We start from the raw sequence: 25,076 nt of genomic DNA, 5'->3' as shown, positions 1-25,076 counted from the left end.
GGTTGATTCTAGGCACTTGAATTGTGAGAAGAGACAAGACGTTGGGAAATGAGTGACAAACGGTGACTCACCAGTGACTCACGGCCTACCCGTACCCGTACCCGGCCGCACCAGGGTCGCAAACGGCTACCCGTACCCGGCCGTGCGATTGCGGTAACCCGATGGCTGACGTTTCACGCACAGCACCAGGAACTCATTTAAGGCTGAACCGACCTAAAGTGGGAGAGAGTGAAATAGAGACTGCCCTTCCCCCCCTCCCCCCGAGTCTGGAATTCCCTTCCACCCCAGCCACTCGCGCTGTTGACCTCCCAGCCCCAGTTCAAGTCCAGGGTCATGACTGGATGCACCACGTGTCCGTGTGCTGAGAAGCGGTCACATCTAGACACTAAACACACGTTGGAGTGTATCAACTTGCACGCCACACACATGTAATGTATGTTAGCTAATCGGAGGTGTTCAGGGGAAGGAAAACAAACACTAAATACACAAAGAGCAGTAGTAGTAGGTTTTTACCCTTTCAACTGGTACAAAACTGACACCTTTATACAAGGCATCATGTTTGCAATAACCACAACACACGCAGTCAAAAAGCACATGCAAAGAAACAACGTTGATGATGATAATGATATGCACTGTCCTTGAAGTTGATTGGTCCACACAAGGACAGTGCATATCATCACCATTATCAAAGTTGTTTCTTTTTGTTTGCATTTTGACTGCTTGTGTTGTGGTTATTGCAAACATGATGCCTTGTATAAAGGTGTCAGTTTTTGTACCAGTTGAAAGGGTGAAAACCTATTACTATATTTTGCCACTGGTAAAGGAGATGTCTCATAGTGTAAACACAAAGAGCAGTTTAGTGTTTTAAGTGAACAGAGGCTCACACAGAGACCTACAGACCCACCAAGAGACCTGTATTATCGCACATGGAACCATAGACTCAAGCATAGAAATACATTTACAGAGACCTCCATAGGTTATCATATAGACACAGGCTCACACAGAGACCTACAGACCCACCAAGAGACCTGTATTATCGCACATGGAACCATAGACTCAAGCATAGAAATACATTTACAGAGACCTCCATAGGTTATCATATAGACACAGGCTCACACAGAGACCTACAGACCCACCAAGAGACCTGTATTATCGCACATGGAACCATAGACTCAAGCATAGAAATACATTTACAGAGACCTCCATAGGTTATCATATAGACACAGGCTCACACAGAGACCTACAGACCCACCAAGAGACCTGTATTATCGCACATGGAACCATAGACTCAAGCATAGAAATACATTTACAGAGACCTCCATAGGTTATCATATAGACACAGGCTCACACAGAGACCTACAGACCCACCAAGAGACCTGTATTATCGCACATGGAATCATAGACTCAAGCATAGAAATACATTTACAGAGACCTCCATAGGTTATCATATAGACACAGGCTCACACAGAGACCTACAGACCCACCAAGAGACCTGTATTATCGCACATGGAACCATAGACTCAAGCATAGAAATACATTTACAGAGACCTCCATAGGTTATCATATAGACACAGGCTCACACAGAGACCTACAGACCCACCAAGAGACCTGTATTATCGCACATGGAATCATAGACTCAAGCATAGAAATACATTTACAGAGACCTCCATAGGTTATCATATAGACACAGGCTCACACAGAGACCTACAGACCCACCAAGAGACCTGTATTATCGCACATGGAACCATAGACTCAAGCATAGAAATACATTTACAGAGACCTCCATAGGTTATCATATAGACACAGGCTCACACAGAGACCTACAAACCCACCAAGAGACCTGTATTATCGCACATGGAACCATAGACTCAAGCATAGAAATACATTTACAGAGACCTCCATAGGTTATCATATAGACACAGGCTCACACAGAGACCTACAGACCCACCAAGAGACCTGTATTATCTCACATGGAACCATAGACTCAAGCATAGAAATACATTTACAGAGACCTCCATAGGTTATCATATAGACACAGGCTCACACAGAGACCTACAGACCCACCAAGAGACCTGTATTATCGCACATGGAACCATAGACTCAAGCATAGAAATACATTTACAGAGACCTCCATAGGTTATCATATAGACACAGGCTCACACAGAGACCTACAGACCCACCAAGAGACCTGTATTATCTCACATGGAACCATAGACTCAAGCATAGAAATACATTTACAGAGACCTCCATAGGTTATCATATAGACACAGGCTCACACAGAGACCTACAGACCCACCAAGAGACCTGTATTATCGCACATGGAACCATAGACTCAAGCATAGAAATACATTTACAGAGACCTCCATAGGTTATCATATAGACACAGGCTCACACAGAGACCTACAGACCCACCAAGAGACCTGTATTATCTCACATGGAACCATAGACTCAAGCATAGAAATACATTTACAGAGACCTCCATAGGTTATCATATAGACACAGGCTCACACAGAGACCTACAGACCCACCAAGAGACCTGTATTATCGCACATGGAGACATAGACTCAAGCATAGAAATACATTTACAGAGACCTCCATAGGTTATCATATAGACACAGGCTCACACAGAGACCTACAAACCCACCAAGAGACCTGTATTATCTCACATGGAACCATAGACTCAAGCATAGAAATACATTTACAGAGACCTCCATAGGCTCACATGGAGACCCGCAGACTGACACAGAGAACCATAGGTTCGGAGACACAGGCTCACATATATACAAAGACAAAGATCCCCCGTATAGCCTTAACAGACTGTAGGGGCAAGAGCTGTTAGCGAGCACCTATGAAGGCCGGAACGGCACACGAGGGGGTGGGTGGCCAGCACCACGCCCGACCGCCTTTGTCTCCCCAGTGGCGATGTTTACTACACACCGCACCAGGTACTCATTTCAGGCTGAGTCGACCTAGGGGAGGCCCACGACCGGTTCAGATAATCGTCACTGGTGGCGTTGGCCGTGAGCGGGAATCGAACCCGGGTCGCCAGGTTCGTAGCGCAGCGCAGAGGTGTGGACTCGAGTCATGTGACTTGGACTCGAGTCAGACTCGAGTCATGAATTTGATGTCTTGCGACTCGACTTGGACTTGCATAACAATGACTTTGTCCCACCTATGAGATGTGGACTCGAGTCATGTGACTTGGACTCGAGTCAGACTCGAGTCATGAATTTGATGACTTGTGACTCGACTTGGACTTGCATAACAATGACTTTGTCCCACCTATGAGATGTGGACTCGAGTCATGTGACTTGGACTCGAGTCAGACTCGAGTCATGAATTTGATGACTTGCGACTCGACTTGGACTTGCATAACAATGACTTTGTCCCACCTATGAGATGTGGACTCGAGTCATGTGACTTGGACTCGAGTCAGACTCGAGTCATGAATTTGATGACTTGCGACTCGACTTGGACTTGCATAACAATGACTTTGTCCCACCTATGAGGTGTGGACTCGAGTCATGTGACTTGGACTCGAGTCAGACTCGAGTCATGAATTTGATGACTTGCGACTCGACTTGGACTTGCATAACAATGACTTTGTCCCACCTCTGGCGCAGCGTAGCGCTAACCGCTGCACCACCGCTCCCCACGCATACACACTCACAGAGACACAGACTCACACGGAGACCCGTGGACTCACGCAGAGACCCACAGACTCACTCAGAGAGCCTTCCATTGACACAGAGACGTCCGGCTGAGACGCGTATACATCCACATTTGTAATTGTATTAACTCACAGAATAGCTCCACTCAGAGGCTTCGAACAGAGGCAGTCTCTGTGCCAGACCACTGGGGTGACATTGGCCGTGACTCCGTCACCTGGCATAATGCATGAATAGCTGCCCTTGATGTTGGCTGGACAGGAAAGGGGCTCTCTCGTTAAAGCTCCGGTGGTGGTAATTGGCGGCCAGGCTGGAGATGCACAATTGAGTCGGTGTGAGAGAGGAGGGAGTTTAGGTTGAGAGTTGGGAGACGGCCACGTGAAGCGGGCAGCGGTGTCACCATCATCATCAACATCAACACCATCATCATCATCACCGCCACAATCATCAACATCAAGACCGCCACCACCATCATCAACATCAACACCGCCACCATCATCATCATCATCAACACCGCCATCATCAACATCATCAACACCGCCACCATCATCATCATCATCACCGCCACAATCATCAACATCAAGACCGCCACCACCATCATCAACATCAACACCGCCACCATCATCATCATCAACACCGCCATCATCAACATCATCAACACCGCCACCATCATCATCATCAACACCGCCATCATCATCATCATCAACACCGCCATCATCATCATCAACATCATCATCATCATCAACACCGCCATCATCATCATCAACACCGCCATCATCATCATCATCAACACCGCCACCATCATCATCACCACCTACATCATTATCATCACTCTCTACATCATCATCATCAACACCTACATCACCACCACTGACATCATCATCATTGCCCACATCACCTTCACTGCCTTCATCATCATCACTGCCAACATCATCACCATCACTGCTTCCATCATCATCTCCACCACCTACATCATCATCATCACTGCCTACATCACCATCTACATAATCATCATCATCTACATCATCACCATCAGTACCTACAACTTTACTATCACTGCCTACATCATCATCACCACCAACATCACCACTTCTGAGCTACATCATCGTCACCATCACCTACATCAACCACAATCTACTCTCTCATCATTTCAATGACCGCCTACATCATCATTAGCACCATCATCATCATCATCAACACGAACACTATCTACATCATTATCGTCAACTGTATATCAACATTACCACCTATACCAAACACAAAGATCCCCCGTGTAGCCCTGACAGACTGTAGGGGCAAGTGCTGTTAGCGAGCACCTGTGAAGGCCGGCACGGCACACGAGGGGGGTGGGGTGGCCAGCACCACGCCCGGCCGCCTTTGTCTCCCCATCAACATCACCCATGTACATCATCAACATCACTGTCTGCCCCATCAACACAACCACCACACACATCATGACACGCAACAACCAACACACACACACACCTGTGACTGCACACACACACACACCTGTGCTACACTCACACACTTGTGACTGCACACACACACACACACACCTGTGACTGCACACACACACACACCTGTGACACACACACACTTGTGACTGCACACACACACACACACCTGTGACACACACACACTTGTGACTGCACACACACACACACACCTGTGCTACACACACACTTGTGACACACACACACTTGTGACTGCACACACACACACACCTGTGCTACACTCACACCTGTGACACACACACACTTGTGACTGCACACACACACACACCTGTGCTACACACACACACCTGTCACTGTACACACACACACCTGTGCTACACACACACTTGTGACTGCACACACACCTGTGACACACACACACACTTGTGACTGCACACACACACACACACCTGTGCTACACACACACACTTGTGACTGCACACACACCTGTGACACACACACACACACACTTGTGACTGCACACACACCTGTGACACACACACACACCTGTGACACACACACACACACACTTGTGACTGCACATACACACACCTGCGACTTCACCCACCTGTGACACACACACACACATGTGACACACACACCTGTGACACACACACACACATGTGACACACACACCTGTGACTACACACACACCTGTCACTACACACACACACCTGTCACTGCACACACACACCTGTGACACACACACCTGTCACTGTACACACACACACCTGTCACTGTACACACACACCTGTGACACACACACACCTGCGCTACACACACGCTTGTGACCACATACACACACACCTGTACTAAACACACACACACACACCTGTGACTTCACCCACCTGTGACACACACACCTGCGCTACACACACACACAAAGCTGTACTACACACACAGCTGTAACTGCTGGCTACACACACAGCTGTAACTACATACACCCCTGCACTACACACACACGCATGTACTGAACACACACAAACACCTGTTACTGAACTTACACACACACCTGTAACTACACACACACCTGTAACTACACACACAGCTGTAACTACACACACCCCTGCACTACACACACACGCGCATGTACTGAACACACACAAACACCTGTTACTGAACTTACACACACACCTGTAACTACACACACAGCTGTGACTGCACACACACATACATGTGACTGCACACACACACACATCTATGACTGCACACACACACATATTACTACACACACACATCTATGACTGCACACACACACTCCTGTAACTGCAAACACACACACATCTATGACTGCACAAACACACACCTGTTACTGCAAACACACACGCATCTATGACTGCACACACACCTGTAACTGCAAACACACACACATCTATGACTGCACACACACACACCTGTTACTGCAAACACACACACATCTATGACTGCACACACACTCCTGTAACTGCAAACACACACACATCTATGACTGCACACACACACACCTGTTACTGCAAACACACACACATCTATGACTGCACACACACTCCTGTAACTGCAAACACACACACATCTATGACTGCACACGCACACACAGCAGGTTCACACACGCACTGTCTCACTCACACACGCACACACATCTATGACTACACACACACACACACGCACACACACAGCAGGTTCACACACGCAATGTCTCACTCACACACATCTATGACTGCACACACACACACACGCACACACACAGCAGGTTCACACACGCACTGTCTCACTCACACACTCACACACATCTATGACTACACACACACACGGGCACACACAGCAGGTTCACACACGCACTGTCTCACTCACACACGCACACACATCTATGACTGCACACACACACAGCAGGATCACACACGCACTGTCTCACTCACACACTCACACACATCTATGACTGCACACACACACACGCACACAAGAAGGTTCACACACGCACTGTCTCACTCACACACTCACACACATCTATGACTGCACACACACACACGCACACAAGAAGGTTCACACACGCACTGTCTCACTCACACACGCACACACATCTATGACTGCACACACACACACAGCAGGTTCACACACGCACTGTCTCACTCACACACGCACACACATCTATGACTGCACACACACACACGCACACACAGCAGGTTCACACACGCACTGTCTCACTCACACACGCACACACATCTATGACTGCACACACACACACACAGCAGGTTCACACACGCACTGTCTCACTCACACACGCACACACATCTATAACTGCACACACACACACGCACACACAGCAGGTTCACACACGCACTGTCTCACTCACACACGCACACACATCTATGACTGCACACACACACACACAGCAGGTTCACACACGCACTGTCTCACTCACACACGCACACACATCTATAACTGCACACACACACACGCACACACAGCAGGTTCACACACGCACTGTCTCACTCACACACGCACACACATCTATGACTGCACACACACACACAGCAGGTTCACACACACAGCAGGTTCACACACGCACTGTCTCACTCACACACGCACACACATCTATAACTGCACACACACACACGCACACACAGCAGGTTCACACACGCACTGTCTCACTCACACACGCACACACATCTATGACTGCACACACACACACGCACACACAGCAGGTTCACACACGCACTGTCTCACTCACACACTCACACACATCTATGACTGCACACACACACACGCACACACAGCAGGTTCACACACGCACTGTCTCACTCACACACGCACACACATCTATGACTGCACACACACACACACACAGCAGGTTCACACACGCACTGTCTCACTCACACACGCACACACATCTATGACTGCACACACACACACAGCAGGTTCACACACACAGCAGGTTCACACACGCACTGTCTCACTCACACACGCACACACATCTATGACTGCACACACACACACACAGCAGGTTCACACACGCACTGTCTCACTCACACACGCACACACATCTATAACTGCACACACACACACGCACACACAGCAGGTTCACACACGCACTGTCTCACTCACACACGCACACACATCTATGACTGCACACACACACACACAGCAGGTTCACACACGCACTGTCTCACTCACACACGCACACACATCTATAACTGCACACACACACACGCACACACAGCAGGTTCACACACGCACTGTCTCACTCACACACGCACACACATCTATGACTGCACACACACACACAGCAGGTTCACACACACAGCAGGTTCACACACGCACTGTCTCACTCACACACGCACACACATCTATAACTGCACACACACACACGCACACACAGCAGGTTCACACACGCACTGTCTCACTCACACACGCACACACATCTATGACTGCACACACACACACGCACACACAGCAGGTTCACACACGCACTGTCTCACTCACACACTCACACACATCTATGACTGCACACACACACACGCACACACAGCAGGTTCACACACGCACTGTCTCACTCACACACGCACACACATCTATGACTGCACACACACACACACACAGCAGGTTCACACACGCACTGTCTCACTCACACACGCACACACATCTATGACTGCACACACACACACAGCAGGTTCACACACACAGCAGGTTCACACACGCACTGTCTCACTCACACACGCACACACATCTATGACTGCACACTCACACACACGCACACACACAGCAGGTTCACACACGCACTGTCTCACTCACACACTCACACACATCTATGACTGCACACACACACACGCACACACAGCAGGTTCACACACGCACTGTCTCACTCACACACGCACACACATCTATGACTGCACACACACACACAGCAGGTTCACACACGCACTGTCTCACTCACACACGCACACACATCTATAACTGCACACACACACACGCACACACAGCAGGTTCACACACGCACTGTCTCACTCACACACGCACACACATCTATGACTGCACACACACACACGCACACACAGCAGGTTCACACACGCACTGTCTCACTCACACACTCACACACATCTATGACTGCACACACACACACAGCAGGTTCACACACGCACTGTCTCACACGCACCAGTCTATACACACAGACACACAGCCACGCCCAACAACACAGACACACACCCCAAGGCAATACACCTACATCCCATACAATACACACACCCCAGGCATTACATACACACAGACACACCAGGCAATACACACCTACAGCCCATGCAATACACACACACACAGCCCATACAATACACACACACAGCCCATACAATACACACACCCCAGGCAATACATACACACAGACACACCAGGCAATACACACACAGCCCATACAATACACACACCCCAGGCAATACATACACACACACACACCAGGCAATACACACACAGCCCATACAATACACACACCCCAGGCATTACACAGACACAGACACACCAGGCATTACATATACACACACAGCCCATACAATGCACAGACCCCAGGTATTACATACACACACACACACCAGGCAATATACACACACACACAGCCCATACAATACACACACCCCAGGCAATACACACAGACACAGCCCATACAATACACACACACACCCCAGGCATTACACACACACACACAGAGACATTACACACACACCAACCAGCCGGTACATACTTCCCCTTGTGTGGCTAGCTAATACAATTCGTGTAATTTGCAATTCACTGGTCACCCAAGCAGACACCCAGGCAGACGGTCAGTCAGCCACTCAGCTAGCAAGTCACCCACCCACCCAGCCACCCACCCAGCCAGTCACCCACCCACCCACCCACACACCCAGTCACCCACCCACACACCCACCCACCGAACCACCCACACACACACCCAGTCACCCACCCACACACCCAGTCACCCACCCACCCACACACCCAGTCACCCACCCACACACCCAGTCACCCACCCACCCACACACCCAGTCACCCACCCACACACCCAGTCACCCACCCACCCACACACCCAGTCACCCACCCACACACCCAGTCACCCACCCACCCACACACCCAGTCACCCACCCACACACCCAGTCACCCACCCACCCACACACCCAGTCACACACCCAGTCACCCACCCACACACCCAGTCACCCACCCACACACCCAGTCACCCACCAACCCACACACCCAGTCACCCACCCACACACCCAGTCACCCACCCACCCACACACCCAGTCACCCACCCACCCACACACCCAGTCACACACCCACACACCCAGTCACCCACCCACACACCCAGTCACCCACCCACCCACACACCCAGTCACACACCCAGTCACCCACCCACCCACCCAGTTACCCACCGACACACCCAGTCACCCACCCACCGACACACCCAGTCACCCACCAACCCACACACCCAGTCACCCACCCACCCACACACCCAGTCACCCACCCACCCACACACCCAGTCACCCACCCACACACCCAGTCACCCACCCACACACCCAGTCACCCACCCACCCACACACCCAGTCACCCACCCACACACCCAGTCACCCACCCACCCACACACCCAGTCACCCACCCACCCACACACCCAGTCACCCACCCACCCACACACCCAGTCACCCACCCACCCACACACCCAGTCACCCACCCACACACCCAGTCACCCACCCACCCACACACCCAGTCACCCACCCACCCACACACCCAGTCACCCACCCACCCACACACCCAGTCACCCACCCACCCACACACCCAGTCACCCACACACCCAGTCACCCACCCACACACCCAGTCACCCACCCACCCACCCAGTCACCCACCCACACACCCAGTCACCCACCCACCCACACACCCATCAACTCACCCAGCCCAGGCAATCAGCCAGCCAGCCAGTTCGACTACCAGTCACCCAGATATCCTTCCCCCAACAGGACACATTACGAACGAGACGACCACCCACACCCATTCACCGACCCACCCAACATCAGCCAGCTTGACATCAGTCACCCATCCAGCGAGTTCACCATTTGAGCAAGTCACCCAGGCCGTCAGCTATCCAGCCAGTCAGTAAGCCACCCAGCCAGCCAGCCACTCAGTCAGTCACCCAATCAGTCAGTTGCCAACTCAGCCAGTCAGTAAGCCACCCACCCAGCCAGCCAGCAGGCCATTCACAAATCTAGCCACACACTCAGCCAGCAAATCAACCATCAATTCCAGCCAGCCAGCCACTCAGTCAGTTGCCAACTCAGCCAGTCACTCACTGACTCAGTCACCCACCCAGCCAGTCACCCACCCACCCAGCCAGTCACCCACCCACCCAGCCAGTCACCCACCGAGTCAGTCACCCACCCAGCCAGTCACCCACCCAGCCAGTCACCCACCCAGCCAGTCACCCACCCACCCAGCCAGTCACCCACCGAGTCAGTCACCCACCCAGCCAGTCACCCACCCAGCCAGTCACTCACTCAGCTAGTCACTCACTGACTCAGTCACCCACTCAGCCAGTCACCCACTGACTCAGTCACCCACTCAGCCAGTCACCCACTCAGTCAGTCACCCACTCAGCCAGTCACCCACTGACTCAGTCACCCACCCAGCCAGTCACCCACCGAGTCAGTCACCCACCCAGCCAGTCACTCACTCAGCCAGTCACTTACTGACTCAGTCACCCACTCAGCCAGTCACTCACTGACTCAGTCACCCACTCAGCCAGTCACCCACCCAGCCAGTCACCCACCCAGCCAGTCACCCACTGACTCAGTCACCCACCCAGCCAGTCACCCTTCCAGCCAGTCACCCACCGACTCAGTCACCCACCCAGTCAGTCACCCACTCAGCCAGTCACCCACCCAACCAGTCACCCAGCTAGTCACTCACTCGCTCGCCCAGCCAGTCACCCACTGACTCAGTCACCCACCCAGCCAGTCACCCACCGAGGCAGTCACCCACTGACTCAGTCACCCACTGACTCAGTCACCCACCCAGCCAGTCACCCACTGACTCAGTCACTCACTCAGCCAGTCACCCACCCAGCCAGTCACCCACCGACTCAGTCACCCACCCAGCCAGTCACCCACTCAGCCAGTCACCCACCCAGCCAGTCACCCAGCTAGTCACTCACTCGCTCGCCCAGCTAGTCACCCACCGAGTCAGTCAACCACTGACTCAGTCACCCACCCAGCCAGTCACCCACTCCGCCAGTCACCCACTGACTCAGTCACCCACCCAGCCAGTCACCCACCCAGCCAGTCACCCACCCAGCCATTCACCCAGCTAGTCACTCACTCGCTCGCCCAGCCAGTCACCCACTGACTCAGTCACCCATTGACTCAGTCACCCACTGACTCAGTCACCCACTGACTCAGTCACCCATTGACTCAGTCACCCACTGACTCAGTCACCCACCGACTCAGTCAGTGAGCGACACCTTGACTCAAGTCACCGCGTGTCGCGTTGTAGCTTCGAGAAGAGGTGTGGCTGCTGCTGCTGGCGATGCTGATACTGATGCCGCTGATGCTGATATCGCCCTTTGCTGACTGCTGATGCTACTGCTGCTGCTACTGCTGATGCTACTGCTGCTGCTACTGCTTAATTATACTGTAGTGATGTTTATACTGCTGCTGATGCTGCTGATGCTACTACTGTACAATAAGCGTCACATCTCCCGCTGTGTTACCGAATATAAAATTACTGCCGTTTCATGATGACGATGGTTGTGCTGCTGATGACGATGGTTGTGCTGCTGATGATGGTTTTGATGATAAATTATATTGATGATGATGGCGATGGTGGGTTATGATTTTGCTGATGATGATGATTGTGTTGGTAATGATAACGGCGACGCTGCGGATGATTTATGGATTTTACTGCTGATGCTGATGTTGGTGGTGCTGATGATGGTGGTGGTGGTGGTGCGGATGATGGTGGTGGTGCTGATGATGGTGGTGGTGATGCTGATGATGGTGGTGGTGCTGATGATGTTGGTGGTGCTGATGATGATGGTGGTGGTGCTGCTGATGATGGTGGTGGTGGTGATGATGGTGCTGCTGATGATGGTGGTGCTGGTGGTGCTGCTGATGATGGTGGTGCTGGTGGTGGTGCTGATGATGGTGGTGGTGCTGCTGATGATGGTGGTGGTGATGGTGGTGCTGATTCTTATGGTGGTGGTGCTGCTGATGCTGCTGATGATGATGCTGCTGCTGCTGATGATGATGGTGCTGCTGCTGCTGCTATAAATCGTCACCACTCACCTGGCAGAGGAAGACGGCGCCTTCTTGTGTGATAGTCGTGTGACACAGGGAGAGCGAGAGAGACACACACACAGAGATGATGCGTTACTGCCGAGTGGGCTGGCTTGCTTGTGTGATAGTCGTGTGACACAGGGAGTAAGGGGGAGAGACACACACGGACACACACACGGAGTGATGTGTCACGGGGTGGCTGCTTCCTCTGTGTCGATGTGGGAGTGCGGGCGACGTGACGACGATGTTTGTGTTGTTGTTGTTGTGTGTGTGTGAGAGAGGCGTGTGTGTGTGTGTGAGAGGCGTGTGTGTGTGTGTGAGAGAGGCGTGCGTGTGTGAGAGAGAGGCGTGTGTGTGTGTGAGAGGCGTGTGTGTGTGTGTGAGAGGCGTGCGTGTGTGTGTGTGAGAGAGGCGTGTGTGTGAGAGAGAGGCGTGTGTGTGTGTGAGAGGCGTGTGTGTGTGTGAGAGGCGTGTGTGTGAGAGAGGCGTGTGTGTGTGTGAGAGAGAGGCGTGTGTGTGTGAGAGGCGTGTGTGTGTGAGAGGCGTGCGTGTGTGTGTGAGAGGCGTGTGTGTGTGTGAGAGGTGTGTGTGAGAGGCGTGTGTGTGTGAGAGGCGTGTGTGTGTGAGAGAGGCGTGTGTGTGTGTGAGAGAGGCGTGTGTGTGTGAGAGGCGTGTGTGTGTGAGAGGCGTGCGTGTGTGTGTGAGAGGCGTGTGTGTGTGTGAGAGGTGTGTGTGAGAGGCGTGTGTGTGTGTGTGAGAGGCGTGTGTGTGTGAGAGAGGCGTGTGTGTGTGTGTGAGAGGCGTGTGTGTGTGAGAGGCGTGCGTGTGTGTGTGAGAGGCGTGTGTGTGTGTGAGAGGTGTGTGTGAGAGGCGTGTGTGTGTGTGTGAGAGGCGTGTGTGTGTGAGAGAGAGACGGGAGTGTGGGTGAGAAGGAGTGAGTGAGACTGTGAGTGAGAGAGATGATGGTGTGGTGGTGGTGGGGGTGTGAGTGAGAGAGAGTGAGACTGAGTTAGAGAGATGATAGTGTGGTGGTAGTGGTGGTGGTGGTGTTGGTGGTGGGGGTGTTGTGATAGAGACTGCGAGTGTGAGTAAGACTGTGAGAGAGAGATGATGATGGTGGTGTTGTGAGTAAGACTGTGAGAGAGAGATGATGATGATGGTGATGGTGTAGTGGTGATGTTGGAGTGAGAGGAGTCAACAGGCGAAGGGAGGAGTCCTCGTGGTGGGCTACACGGCAGCGCAGAGCGCCACCCACGGCTCGCACCACGTGCCCTGCAGCATGTGCAGCAGTACAGTGTAGTGTATACACTGTACTGTATATACACTGTGGTGTGTATACAGTACAGTACCTGTACTGTATACACACGCACTGTACTGTATACAGTACAGTGCGAGTGTATACACTACACCCACGGCTCGCACCACGTGCAGCAGTACAGTGTAGGATATACACTGTACTGTATACACTGTACTGTATACAGTACACCCACAGTACACGCTGTGGTAATTACACTACAGTACAGTATACACACTACACTATATACAGTACACACTAGTAATTACAGTACAGTACACACTACACTACATACAGTACACACTACACTACATACAGTACACACTAGTAATTACAGTACACACTGCACTGCATACAGTACACACTAGTAATTACAGTACAGTACACACTACACTACATACAGTACACACTGTAGTAATTACACTACAGTACAGTACACACTGCACTGCATCATACGACTACCCACACATTACACACACCGCACACAGCAGAGGTGGGACAAAGTCATTGTTGTGCAAGTCCAAGTCGAGTCGCAAGTCATCAAATTCATGACTCGAGTCTGACTCGAGTCCAAGTCACATGACTCGAGTCCACATCTCATAGGTGGGACAAAGTCATTGTTATGCAAGTCCAAGTCGAGTCGCAAGTCATCAAATTCATGACTCGAGTCTGACTCGAGTCCAAGTCACATGACTCGAGTCCACATCTCATAGGTGGGACAAAGTCATTGTTATGCAAGTCCAAGTCGAGTCGCAAGTCATCAAATTCATGACTCGAGTCTGACTCGAGTCCAAGTCACATGACTCGAGTCCACATCTCATAGGTGGGACAAAGTCATTGTTATGCAAGTCCAAGTCGAGTCGCAAGTCATCAAATTCATGACTCGAGTCTGACTCGAGTCCAAGTCACATGACTCGAGTCCACATCTCATAGGTGGGACAAAGTCATTGTTATGCAAGTCCAAGTCGAGTCGCAAGTCATCAAATTCATGACTCGAGTCTGACTCGAGTCCAAGTCACATGACTCGAGTCCACATCTCAGAGGTGGGACAAAGTCATTGTTATGCAAGTCCAAGTCGAGTCGCAAGTCATCAAATTCATGACTCGAGTCTGACTCGAGTCCAAGTCACATGACTCGAGTCCACATCTCAGAGGTGGGACAAAGTCATTGTTATGCAAGTCCAAGTCGAGTCGCAAGTCATCAAATTCATGACTCGAGTCTGACTCGAGTCCAAGTCACATGACTCGAGTCCACACCTCTGCCATCCAATGTACACACGCAGTACATCACACCAGAGATTAGAATGTGTAGAGTATTTAACAGACCGTAGCACACAGTATACCCTACGGTGCACACGCATGCCTGTCGTGGCTACGCCATAACGCCATAGATTAAAACACACGGTATCATATACACACACAACGTACGCATGTACTATGGGTACAGTAGTACCATATATATGCATCAAATACACGTGTACTTTGTGTAATAATAGTCGTGTGTGTGTGCGGCCATTTGACACGCTACTACTGGATGAAGGCACGTGTTACTGCTGCTGCTGCTGCACATGGCATCTGTTACTGCTGCTGCTGCACATGGCATCTGTTACTGCTGCTGCTGCTGCACATGGCATCTGTTACTGCTGCTGCTGCTGCACATGGCATCTGTTACTGCTGCTGCTGCTGCACATGGCATCTGTTACTGCTGCTGCTGCACATGGCATCTGTTACTGCTGCTGCTGCACATGGCATCTGTTACTGCTGCTGCTCATGGCATCTGTTACTGCTGCTGCTGCACATGGCATCTGTTACTGCTGCTGCACATGGCATCTGTTACTGCTGCTACTGAACATGGCATCTGTTACTGCTGCTGCTGCACATGGCATCTGTTACTGCTGCTGCTGCACATGGCATCTGTTACTGCTGCTGCTGCACATGGCATCTGTTACTGCTGCTGCACATGGCATCTGTTACTGCTGCTGCTGCACATGGCATCTGTTACTGCTGCTGCACATGGCATCTGTTACTGCTGCTGCTGCTCATGGCATCTGTTACTGCTGCTGCTGCACATGGCATCTGTTACTGCTGCTGCTGCACATGGCATCTGTTACTGCTGCTGCTGCTGCACATGGCATCTGTTACTGCTGCTGCTGCACATGGCATCTGTTACTGCTGCTGCTACTCATGGCATCTGTTACTGCTGCTGCTGCACATGGCATCTGTCACTGCTTCTGCTGCACATGGCATCTGTTACTGCTGCTGCTGCACATGGCATCTGTTACTGCTTCTGCTGCACATGGCATCTGTTACTGCTGCTGCACATGGCACCTGTTACTGCTGCTGCTGCACATGGCATCTGTCACTGCTTCTGCTGCACATGGCATCTGTTACTGCTGCTGCTGCACATGGCACCTGTTACTGCTGCTGCTGCACATGGCACCTGTTACTGCTGCTGCTGCACATGGCATCTGTCACTGCTTCTGCTGCACATGGCATCTGTTACTGCTGCTGCTGCACATGGCATCTGTCACTGCTTCTGCTGCACATGGCACCTGTTACTGCTGCTGCTGCACATGGCACCTGTTACTGCTGCTGCTGCACATGGCATCTGTCACTGCTTCTGCTGCACATGGCATCTGTTACTGCTGCTGCTGCACATGGCATCTGTCACTGCTTCTGCTGCACATGGCATCTGTTACTGCTGCTGCTGCTGCACATGGCACCTGTTACTGCTGCTGCTGCACATGGCATCTGTTACTGCTGCTGCTGCACATGGCATCTGTCACTGCTTCTGCTGCACATGGCACCTGTTACTGCTGCTGCTGCACATGGCATCTGTTACTGCTGCTGCTGCACATGGCATCTGTCACTGCTTCTGCTGCACATGGCATCTGTTACTGCTGCTGCTGCACATGGCATCTGTTACTGCTTCTGCTGCACATGGCACCTGTTACTGCTGCTGCTGCACATGGCATCTGTTACTGCTGCTGCTGCACATGGCATCTGTCACTGCTTCTGCTGCACATGGCATCTGTTACTGCTTCTGCTGCACATGGCATCTGTTACTGCTGCTGCTGCACATGGCATCTGTTACTGCTGCTGCACATGGCATCTGTTACTGCTGCTGCTGCTGCACATGGCATCTGTTACTGCTGCTGCTGCACATGGCATCTGTTACTGCTGCTGATGCTGCTGCACATGGCATCTGTTACTGCTGCTGCACATGGCATCTGTTACTGCTGCTGCTGCACATGGCATCTGTTACTGCTGCTGCTGCACATGGCATCTGTTACTGCTGCTGCTGCTGCACATGGCATCTGTTACTGCTGCTGCTGCTGCACATGGCATCTGTTACTGCTGCTGCTGCACATGGCATCTATTACTGCTGCTGCTGCTGCACATGGCATCTGTTACTGCTGCTGCTGCACATGGCATCTGTTACTGCTGCTGCTGCACATGGCATCTGTTACTGCTGCTGCTGCACATGGCATCTGTTACTGCTGCTGCTGCACATGGCATCTGTTACTGCTGCTGCTGCTGCTGCACATGGCATCTGTTACTGCTGCTGCTGCTCATGGCATCTGCTACTGCTGCTGCTGCACATGGCACCTGTTACTGCTGCTGCTGCACATGGCATCTGTTACTGCTGCTGCTGCTGCACATGGCATCTGTTACTGCTGCTGCTGCACTTGGCATCTGTTACTGCTGCTGCTGCACATGGCATCTGTTGCTGCTGCTGCACATGGCATCTGTTACTGCTGCTGCTGCTGCTCATGGCATCTGTTACTGCTGCTGCACATGGCATCTGTTACTGCTGCTGCTGCTGCACTTGGCATCTGTTACTGCTGCTGCTGCACTTGGCATCTGTTACTGCTGCTGATGCACATGGCATCTGTTACTGCTGCTGCTGCACATGGCATCTGTTACTGCTGCTGCTGCTGCTCATGGCATCTGTTACTGCTGCTGCTGCTGCACATGGCATCTGTTACTGCTGCTGCTGCACTTGGCATCTGTTACTGCTGCTGCTGCACATGGCATCTGTTACTGCTGCTGCTGCACATGGCATCTGTTACTGCTGCTGCTGCACATGGCATCTGTTACTGCTGCTGCTGCACATGGCATCTGTTACTGCTGCTGCTGCACATGGCATCTGCTACTGCTGCTGCTGCACATGGCATCTGCTACTGCTGCTGCTGCACATGGCATCTGTTACTGCTGCTGCTGCACATGGCATCTGTTACTGCTGCACATGGCATCTGTTACTGCTGCTGCTGCACATGGCATCTGTTACTGCTGCACATGGCATCTGTTACTGCTGCTGCTGCACATGGCATCTGCTACTGCTGCTGCTGCACATGGCATCTGCTACTGCTGCTGCTGCACATGGCATCTGGTACTGCTGCTGCTGCCCATGGCATCTGTTACTGCTGCTGCTGCACATGGCATCTGTTACTGCTGCTGCTGCACATGGCATCTGTTACTGCTGCTGCTGCACATGGCATCTGTTACTGCTGCTGCTGCACATGGCATCTGTTACTGCTGCACATGGCATCTGTTACTGCTGCTGCTGCACATGGCATCTGTTACTGCTGCTGCTGCCCATGGCATCTGTTACTGCTGCTGCTGCACATGGCATCTGTTACTGCTGCACATGGCATCTGTTACTGCTGCTGCTGCACATGGCATCTGCTACTGCTGCTGCTGCACATGGCATCTGCTACTGCTGCTGCTGCACATGGCATCTGGTACTGCTGCTGCTGCCCATGGCATCTGTTACTGCTGCTGCTGCACATGGCATCTGCTACTGCTGCTGCTGCACATGGCATCTGTTACTGCTGCTGCTGCACATGGCATCTGTTACTGCTGCTGCTCATGGCATCTGCTACTGCTGCTGCTGCACATGGCATCTGTTACTGCTGCTGCTGCTCATGGCATCTGTTACTGCTGCTGCTGCACATGGCATCTGCTACTGCTGCTGCTGCTCATGGCATCTGTTACTGCTGCTGCTGCTCATGGCATCTGTTACTGCTGCTGCTGCTCATGGCATCTGTTACTGCTGCTGCTGCACATGGCATCTGTTACTGCTGCTGCTGCTCATGGCATCTGTTACTGCTGCTGCTGCTCATGGCATCTGCTACTGCTGCTGCTGCTCATGGCATCTGCTACTGCTGCTGCTGCACATGGCATCTGTTACTGCTGCTGCTGCTCATGGCATCTGTTACTGCTGCTGCTGCACATGGCATCTGTTACTGCTGCTGCTGCACATGGCATCTGTTACTGCTGCTGCTGCACATGGCATCTGTTACTGCTGCTGCTGCACATGGCATCTGTTACTGCTGATGCTGCACATGGCACCTGTTACTGCTGCTGCTGCACATGGCACCTGTTACTTCTGCTGCTGCACATGGCACCTGTTACTGCTGCTGCTGCACATGGCATCTGTTACTGCTGCTGCTGCACATGGCATCTGTTACTGCTGCTGCTGCTGCACATGGCATCTGTTATTGCTGCTGCACATGGCATCTGTTACTGCTGCTGCTGCACATGGCATCTGTTATTGCTGCTGCTGCTGCACATGACATCTGTTACTGCTGCTGCTGCTCATGGCATCTGTTACTGCTGCTGCTGCACATGGCATCTGTTACTGCTGCTGCTGCTGCACATGGCATCTGTTATTGCTGCTGCTGCACATGGCATCTGTTACTGCTGCTGCTGCTGCACATGGCATCTGTTACTGCTGCTGATGCACATGGCATCTGTTACTGCTGCTGCTGCACATGGCATCTGTTACTGCTGCTGCTGCTGCACATGGCATCTGTTATTGCTGCTGCTGCACATGGCATCTGTTACTGCTGCTGCTGCTGCTCATGGCATCTGTTACTGCTGCTGCTGCACATGGCATCTGTTACTGCTGCTGCTGCACATGGCATCTGTTACTGCTGCTGCTGCACATGGCATCTGTTACTGCTGCTGCTGCACATGGCATCTGTTACTGCTGCTATTGCACATGGCATCTGTTACTGCTGCTGCTGCACATGGCATCTGTTACTGCTGCTATTGCACATGGCATCTGTTGCTGCTGATGCTGCTGCACATGGCATCTGTTACTGCTGCTGCTGCTGCACATGGCATCTGTTACTGCTGCTGCTGCTGCACATGGCATCTGTTACTGCTGCTGCTGCTCATGCATCTGTTACTGCTGCTGCTGCACATGGCATCTGTTACTGCTGCTGCTGCTGCACATGGCATCTGTTACTGCTGCTGCTACTCATGGCATCTGTTACTGCTGCTGCTGCACATGGCATCTGTTACTGCTGCTGCTGCACATGGCATCTGTTACTGCTGCTGCTGCACATGGCATCTGTTACTGCTGCTGCTGCACATGGCACCTGTTACTGCTGCTGCTGCACATGGCATCTGTTACTGCTGCTGCTGCACATGGCATCTGTTACTGATGCTGCTGCTCATGGCATCTGTTACTGCTGCTGCTGCTCATGGCATCTGTTACTGCTGCTGCTGCACATGGCACCTGTTACTGCTGCTGCTGCACATGGCACCTGTTACTGATGCTGCTGCACATGGCACCTGTTACTGATGCTGCTGCACATGGCACCTGTTATTGCTGCTGCTGCACATGGCATCTGTTACTGCTGCTGCTGCACATGGCATCTGTTACTTCTGCTGCTGCACATGGCATCTGTTACTGCTGCTGCTGCACATGGCATCTGTTACTGCTGCTGCTGCACATGGCATCTGTTACTGCTGCTGCTGCACATGGCATCTGTTACTGCTGATGCTGCACATGGCACCTGTTACTGCTGCTGCTGCACATGGCACCTGTTACTTCTGCTGCTGCACATGGCACCTGTTACTGCTGCTGCTGCACATGGCATCTGTTGCTGCTGCACATGGCATCTGTTACTGCTGCTGCTGCACATGGCATCTGTTACTGCTGCTGCTGCTGCACATGGCATCTGTTATTGCTGCTGCACATGGCATCTGTTACTGCTGCTGCTGCACATGGCATCTGTTATTGCTGCTGCTGCTGCACATGACATCTGTTACTGCTGCTGCTGCTCATGGCATCTGTTACTGCTGCTGCTGCACATGGCATCTGTTACTGCTGCTGCTGCTGCACATGGCATCTGTTATTGCTGCTGCTGCACATGGCATCTGTTACTGCTGCTGCTGCTGCACATGGCATCTGTTACTGCTGCTGATGCACATGGCATCTGTTACTGCTGCTGCTGCACATGGCATCTGTTACTGCTGCTGCTGCTGCACATGGCATCTGTTATTGCTGCTGCTGCACATGGCATCTGTTACTGCTGCTGCTGCTGCTCATGGCATCTGTTACTGCTGCTGCACATGGCATCTGTTACTGCTGCTGCTGCACATGGCATCTGTTACTGCTGCTGCTGCACATGGCATCTGTTACTGCTGCTGCTGCACATGGCATCTGTTACTGCTGCTATTGCACATGGCATCTGTTACTGCTGCTGCTGCACATGGCATCTGTTACTTCTGCTGCTGCACATGGCATCTGTTACTGCTGCTGCTGCACATGGCATCTGTTACTGCTGCTATTGCACATGGCATCTGTTACTGCTGATGCTGCTGCACATGGCATCTGTTACTGCTGCTGCTGCACATGGCATCTGTTACTGCTGCTGCTGCTGCACATGGCATCTGTTACTGCTGCTGCTGCTCATGCATCTGTTACTGCTGCTGCTGCTCATGGCATCTGTTACTGCTGCTGCTGCACATGGCATCTGTTACTGCTGCTGCTGCACATGGCATCTGTTACTGCTGCTGCTGCACATGGCACCTGTTACTGCTGCTGCTGCACATGGCATCTGTTACTGCTGCTGCTGCACATGGCATCTGTTACTGATGCTGCTGCTCATGGCATCTGTTACTGCTGCTGCTGCACATGGCATCTGTTACTGATGCTGCTGCTCATGGCATCTGTTACTGCTGCTGCTGCACATGGCACCTGTTACTGCTGCTGCTGCACATGGCATCTGTTACTGCTGCTGCTGCACATGGCATCTGTTACTGATGCTGCTGCTCATGGCATCTGTTACTGCTGCTGCTGCACATGGCATCTGTTACTGCTGCTGCTGCACTTGGCATCTGTTACTGATGCTGCTGCTCATGGCATCTGTTACTGCTGCTGCTGCTGCACATGGCATCTGTTACTGCTGCTGCTGCACATGGCATCTGTTACTGCTGCTGCTGCACATGGCATCTGTTACTGCTGCTGCTGCACATGGCATCTGTTACTGCTGCTGCTGCACATGGCACCTGTTACTGCTGCTGCTGCACATGGCATCTGTTACTGATGCTGCTGCTCATGGCATCTGTTACTGCTGCTGCTGCACATGGCATCTGTTGCTGCTGCTGCACATGGCACCTGTTACTGCTGCTGCTGCACATGGCATCTGTTACTGCTGCTGCTGCACTTGGCATCTGTTACTGCTGCTGCTGCACATGACATCTGTTACTGCTGCTGCTGCTGCACATGGCATCTGTTACTGCTGCTACTGCTGCACATGGCACCTGTTACTGCTGCTGCTGCACATGGCACCTGTTACTGATGCTGCTGCACATGGCATCTGTTATTGCTGCTGCTGCACATGGCATCTGTTATTGCTGCTGCTGCACATGGCACCTGTTACTGATGCTGCTGCACATGGCATCTGTTACTGCTGCTGCTGCACATGGCACCTGTTACTGCTGCTGCTGCACATGGCACCTGTTACTGATGCTGCTGCACATGGCACCTGTTACTGATGCTGCTGCACATGGCATCTGTTATTGCTGCTGCTGCACATGGCATCTGTTACTGCTGCTGCTGCACATGGCATCTGTTACTGCTGCTGCTGCACATGGCATCTGTTACTGCTGCTGCTGCACATGGCACCTGTTACTGATGCTGCTGCACATGGCATCTGTTACTGCTGCTGCTGCACATGGCATCTGTTACTGCTGCTGCTGCACATGGCACCTGTTACTGATGCTGCTGCACATGGCACCTGTTACTGATGCTGCTGCACATGGCATCTGTTATTGCTGCTGCTGCACATGGCATCTGTTACTGCTGCTGCTGCACATGGCATCTGTTACTTCTGCTGCTGCACATGGCATCTGTTACTGCTGCTGCACATGGCATCTGTTACTGCTGCTGCTGCTCATGGCATCTGTTACTGCTGCTGCTGCACATGGCATCTGTTACTGCTGCTGCTGCTGCCCATGGCATCTGTTACTGCTGCTGCTGCTGCTCATGGCATCTGTTACTGCTGCTGCTGCACATGGCATCTGTTACTGCTGCTGCTGCTGCCCATGGCATCTGTTACTGCTGCTGCTGCACATGGCATCTGTTACTGCTGCTGCTGCTGCTCATGGCATCTGTTACTGCTGCTGCTGAACATGGCATCTGTTACTGCTGCTGCTGCACATGGCATCTGTTACTGCTGCTGCTGCACATGGCATCTGTTACTGCTGCTGCTGCACATGGCATCTGTTACTGCTGCTGCTGCACATGGCATCTGTTACTGCTGCTGCTGCACATGGCATCTGTTACTGCTGCTGCTGCTGCTCATGGCATCTGTTACTGCTGCTGCTGCTCATGGCATCTGTTACTGCTGCTGCTGCACATGGCATCTGTTACTGCTGCTGCTGCTGCACATGGCATCTGTTACTGCTGCTGCTGCTCATGCATCTGTTACTGCTGCTGCTGCTGCACATGGCATCTGTTACTGCTGCTGATGCACATGGCATCTGTTACTGCTGCTGATGCACATGGCATCTGTTACTGCTGCTGCTGCACATGGCATCTGTTACTGCTGCTGCTGCTGCACATGGCATCTGTTACTGCTGCTGCTGCACATGGCATCTGTTACTGCTGCTGCTGCACATGGCATCTGTTACTGCTGCTGCTGCACATGGCATCTGTTACTGCTGCTGCTGCACATGGCACCTGTTACTGCTGCTGCTGCACATGGCATCTGTTACTGCTGCTGCTGCACATGGCATCTGTTACTGCTGCTGCTGCACATGGCATCTGTTACTGCTGCTGCTGCACATGGCATCTGTTACTGCTGCTGCTGCACATGGCATCTGTTACTGCTGCTGCTGCACATGGCACCTGTTACTGCTGCTGCTGCACATGGCATCTGTTACTGCTGCTGCTGCACATGGCATCTGTTACTGATGCTGCTGCTCATGGCATCTGTTACTGCTGCTGCTGCACATGGCATCTGTTACTGATGCTGCTGCTCATGGCATCTGTTACTGCTGCTGCTGCACATGGCACCTGTTACTGCTGCTGCTGCACATGGCATCTG

The 25,076-nt window shown here is 52.1% G+C and overlaps 1 long non-coding RNA gene across 1 annotated transcript; it reads right to left on the bottom strand.

Moving 5' to 3' along the window:
• Positions 1-5,665: 5,665 nt before the first annotated feature.
• Positions 5,666-5,892, bottom strand: LOC144740833 (uncharacterized). Its single transcript, XR_013589789.1, has 3 exons — positions 5,869-5,892; positions 5,798-5,815; positions 5,666-5,763 (listed from the first exon to the last, which is right to left on the bottom strand). It is a non-coding gene; the product is annotated as an uncharacterized LOC144740833 (long non-coding RNA).
• Positions 5,893-25,076: the final 19,184 nt, after the last annotated feature.

Source organism: Lampetra planeri, unplaced genomic scaffold, assembly GCF_965212315.1.
Source record: "Lampetra planeri unplaced genomic scaffold, kcLamPlan1.2.h2 scaffold_313, whole genome shotgun sequence".
NCBI lineage: Eukaryota > Metazoa > Chordata > Hyperoartia > Petromyzontiformes > Petromyzontidae > Lampetra > Lampetra planeri.
This window is presented reverse-complemented; position numbering and strand designations above follow the sequence as displayed.